This window comes from Nerophis ophidion, linkage group LG24 (genome assembly GCF_033978795.1).
Source record: "Nerophis ophidion isolate RoL-2023_Sa linkage group LG24, RoL_Noph_v1.0, whole genome shotgun sequence".
NCBI classification, from domain to species: domain Eukaryota; kingdom Metazoa; phylum Chordata; class Actinopteri; order Syngnathiformes; family Syngnathidae; genus Nerophis; species Nerophis ophidion.
The window spans coordinates 2942977-2947976 of record NC_084634.1 but is presented as its reverse complement, the minus strand read 5'-3'; the positions used below and the strand labels follow the sequence as shown (position 1 = coordinate 2947976).

General features: G+C 35.7%; 1 protein-coding gene across 1 annotated transcript in view; it reads right to left on the bottom strand.

Moving 5' to 3' along the window:
* The window catches only part of scfd1 (sec1 family domain containing 1), a 34861-nt gene that overhangs the window by 24240 nt on the left and 5621 nt on the right, over positions 1–5000 (bottom strand). The window lies entirely within an intron of this gene.

Genomic DNA, 5000 nt, shown 5'->3' with positions numbered 1-5000 from the left:
TCTTTGAGCTGTAATTTGACCCCCTTAAAATGCTACAAAACTCACCAAACTGGACACACACATCAGGACTGGTGAAAATTGCCATCTAAAAAAACAACAACAAAAAAACTCAAAATTGCGCTCTAGCGCCCCCTAGGAAATATCACAGACTGCTTGTAAGTTCCGTTAGGAAGGTCGTAGAGACATGAAACAAAAACCTCTAAGTAGGTCTGGCTTAGAACTAGATTTCATGCACTGACACCCTTCAGCAAAAATAAACAGGAAGTTGGCAAAAACCCCTTCAAAACAAAAGTTTCCGAAAAAATGTCATTTTTGCCTCTTTGAGCTGTAATTTGACCCCCTTAAAATGATACAAAACTCATCAAACTGGACACACACATCAGGACTGGCGAAAATTGCCATCTGATAAAAAAAACAAAAAAACTAAAAATTGCGCTCTAGCGCCCCCTAGGAAAAAACACAGACAAAACTGCTTGTAACTTCCGTTAGGAATGTCATAGAGACATGAAACAAAAACCTCTATGTAGGTCTGACTTAGACCTAGATTTCATGCACTGACACCCTCCAGCAAAAATAAACAGGAAGTTGGCAAAAACCCCTTCAAAACAAAAGTTTCCTTAAAAATGTCATTTTTGCCTCTTTGAGCTGTAATTTGACCCCCTTAAAATGCTTCAAAAACTCATCAAACTGGACACACACATCAGGACTGGTGTAAATTGCCATTTAATAAAAAAACAAAACAAAAAAAACTTCAAAATTACGCTCTAGCGCCCCCTAGGAAAAAAATCACAGACTGCTTTTAACTTCCGTTAGGAATGTCGTAGAGACATGAAACAAAAACCTCTATGTAGGTCTGGCTTAGAACTAGATTTCATGCACTGACACCCTTCAGGAAAAATAAACAGGAAGTTGGCAAAAACCCCTTCAAAACAAAAGTTTCCTTAAAAATGTCATTTTTGCCACTTTGAGCTGTAATTTGACCCCCTTAAAATGCTTCAAAAACTCATCAAACTGGACACACATCAGGACTGGTGAAAATTGCCATCTAATAAAAAAAAAAAAAAAAAAATCAAAATTGCGCTCTAGCGCCCCCTAGGAAAAAACACAGACAAAACTGCTTGTAACTTCCGTTAGGAAGGTCGTAGAGACATGAAACAAAAACCTCTATGTAGGTCTGGCTTAGAACTAGATTTCATGCACTGACACCCTTCAGCAAAAATAAACAGGAAGTTGGCAAAAACCCCTTCAAAACAAAAGTTTCCTTAAAAATGTCATTTTTGCCACTTTGAGCTGTAATTTGACCCCTTTAAAATGCTACAAAACTCATCAAACTGGACACACACATCAGGACTGGTGAAAATTGTCATCTAATAAAAAAAAACAAAAAACTCAAAATTGCGCTCTAGCGCCCCCTAGGAAAAAACAGGCAAAACTGCTTGTAACTTCCGTTAGGACTGTCGTACAGACATGAAACAAAAACCACTATGTAGGTCTGACTTAGAACTAGATTTCATGCAATGACACCCTTCAGCAAAAATCAAAAGGAAGTCAGCAAAAACACCTTCAAAACAAAAGTTTCCGAAAAAATTTCATTTTTGCCTCTTTGAGCTGTAATTTGACCCCCTTAAAATGCTACAAAACTCATCAAACTGGACACACACATCAGGACTGGTGAAAATTGCCATTTAATAAAAAAAAAACAACCCCCAAAACTCAAAATTGTGCTCTAGCGCCCCCTAGGAAAAATCACAGATTGCTTTTAACTTCCGTTAGGAATGTCGTAGAGACATGAAACACAAACCTCTATGTAGGTCTGACTTAGACCTAGATTTCATGCACTGACACCCTTCAGCAAAAATAAACAGGAAGTTGGCAAAAACCCCTTCAAAACAAAAGTTTCCTTAAAAATGTCATTTTTGCCTCTTTGAGCTGTAATTTGACCCCCTTAAAATGCTTCAAAAACTCATCAAACTGGACACACACATCAGGACTGGCGAAAATTGCCATCTAAAAAAAAAAAAAAAAAAAAAAAAAAAACTCAAAATAGCGCTTTAGCGCCCCCTAGGAAATATCACAGACTGCTTGTAACTTCCGTTAGGAATGTCGTAGAGACATGAAACAAAAACCTCTATGTAGGTCTGACTTAGACCTAGATTTCATGCACTGACACACTTCAGCAAAAATAAACAGGAAGTTGGCAAAAACCCCTTCAAAACAAAAGTTTCCTTAAAAATGTCATTTTTGCCTCTTTGAGCTGTAATTTGACCCTCTTAAAATGCTACAAAACTCATCAAACTGGACACACACATCAGGACTGGTGAAAATTGCCATTTAATTTAAAAAAAAAACCAAAACTCAAAATTGCGCTCTAGCGCCCCCTAGGAAAAAAACACAGACAAAACTGCTTGTAACTTCCGGTAGGAATGTCATAGAGACATGACACAAAAACCTCTATGTAGGTCTGACTTAGACCTAGATTTCATAAACTGACATCCTTCAGCGAAAATCAAAAGGAAGTTGGCAAAAACCCCTTCAAAACAAAAGTTTCCGAAAAAATGTCATTTTTGCCTCTTTGAGCTGTAATTTGACCCCCTTAAAATGCTTCAAAACTCACCAAACCGGACACACACATCAGGACTGGTGAAAATTTCCATCTAATCAAAAACAAAACAAACAAAACTCAAAATTGCGCTCTAGCGCCCCCTAGGAAAAATCACAGACTGCTTGTAACTTCCGTTAGGAATGTCGTAGAGACATGAAACAAAACCTCTATGTAGGTCTGACTTAGAACTAGATTTCACAAAATGACATCCTTCAGGAAAAATCAAAGGGAAGTTGGCAAAAACCCCTTCAAAACAAAAGTTTCCTTAAAAATGTCATTTTTGCCTCTTTGAGCTGTAATTTGACCCCCTTAAAATGCTACAAAACTCATCAAACTGGACACACACATCAGGACTGGTGAGAATTGCCATCTTATATAAAAAAAACAAATAAACCCAAAACTCAAAATTGCGCTCTAGCGCCCCCTAAGAATAAAACACTGACAAAACTGCTTTTGGGAAGAAAACACGGACAAAACTGCTTGTAACTTCCGGTAGGAAAGTTGTAGAGACATGAAACAAAAACCTCTATGTAGGTCTCACTTAGACCTACATTTCATTCATTGACATCCTTCAGCAAAAATCAACAGGAAGTTGTCAATTACCCCTTCAAAACAAAAGTTTTGTAAAAACCCGTCACCTTTTTTCAAACATTATCTCCTCTGAGCGCGTTTGTCGTGTCGGCTTCAAACTCGCACAGGAGAGGGATTGAACCCTTCTGATTAAAAGTTGATGAAAGAGTTTTTCTAACTGCTCTGGTTTTGACTTTGCGAGCCTTCAAAGAACCACTGTGCTGCTACTGCTGCCGTCTCAAGATGGCTGCTTAAAAGCAGAAAGCACCAGCGTGACCACACAATGCAGAGAAGGTAGGTAATGTGCAGGTAAAGATATGTTGACTGGGTGAAAGTTTGACTCCAGGATACAGAGAAGGTAGGTAATGTGCAGGTAAAGATATGTTGTCTGGGTGATGGCAGGAAGCACCAGCGTGTATGGGTGACAGAAAGAAGCACCAGTGTGACCCCAGGATGCAGAGAAGGTAGGTAATGTGCAGGTAAAGATATGTTGAATGGGTAAAGGCAGGAAACACCAGCAAAAGTCGGTCCCGTCCATCGCTGTTTGCAGCTTTCATTTAAAATTAATTTTGGCCATTTTAATTTTTTACACACACTTGTTATTACCTATGTTGGCCAACGGGGGAGCACTTTTAAAAGCGACACATGGTCAATTTGAAAAAATCCCTCCTTTTTGGGAGCACCCTCACTTTGATAAATGTCACCAGCAGGGTTGCAAATGAGACATTCTCTATTAGATGAGTTATGTCATCACGTGTTCACACCTCCTCATATGGAAGATACTTTTCCTTGTTGATGCCTCAAGACGGGTAGAAACACAAAAACACACACAAAGTAAGCTCACCCTACTGACAGTCAAACTAAACCTATTCTTTGTCGCCACCTTGAGGACAAAAGACACATTTTAGCCAGCTTGTGCTCCGTGTTGTCAGACACCAAATAAACACACAAGCTAACCCATCCATCCATCCATTTACTACCGCTTGTCCTAACCATTTGATTAAATTCCCATTCCTGGAGTGACCATTCAATTCAGAATTAAATTCTCATTCAAACCAGTTTTGAGTACAGGCGCTTTTAACTGGCAGTTTTTTTAATATTAAAAAAACATTCCATACATATTTTAAGACTGCACAGTTTACATCATAAAAACACATTTATTCAATTATGAATGTCATTTTTTTTCCTGTGTAGAAAAAATAATACATTGCCATTAAATAAACAATACATACATGTTTTTATTTGGAAATGTATTTTTTTTCAATCGTATTTATTCTTTAAGACATGGCAGGTTTAAAAAAAAAAGATTTTTTAAGTATTAGTTGTTTATATATATTTTTTAAATTATCGAGTATTTGCGTGCACAAAAAAAGGTTTATATATATATATATAAATATATATATATATATATATATGTGTGTGTGTGTGTATATATAAATATATATATATACATGTGTATATATATATGTGTATACATACATATATATATATATATATACACATATATATATATTTATATACACACACGTGTATATATATATATATTTATATTTATATATACACATGTATATCTATAATATTTATATTTATATATATACACATGTGTGTGTGTATATCTATATATACATATATACACACACACATGTATATTTATATATATATATATATATATATATATACACACACCCACACATGTATATATATATATATATATATACATATATAAAAACCTTTTATTTGTGCACTCCAAATACACGATAATTAAAAAAATAATAATAAACAATACTTAAAAAATCATTTATGCATTTTTTTATTGTAATGTATTATT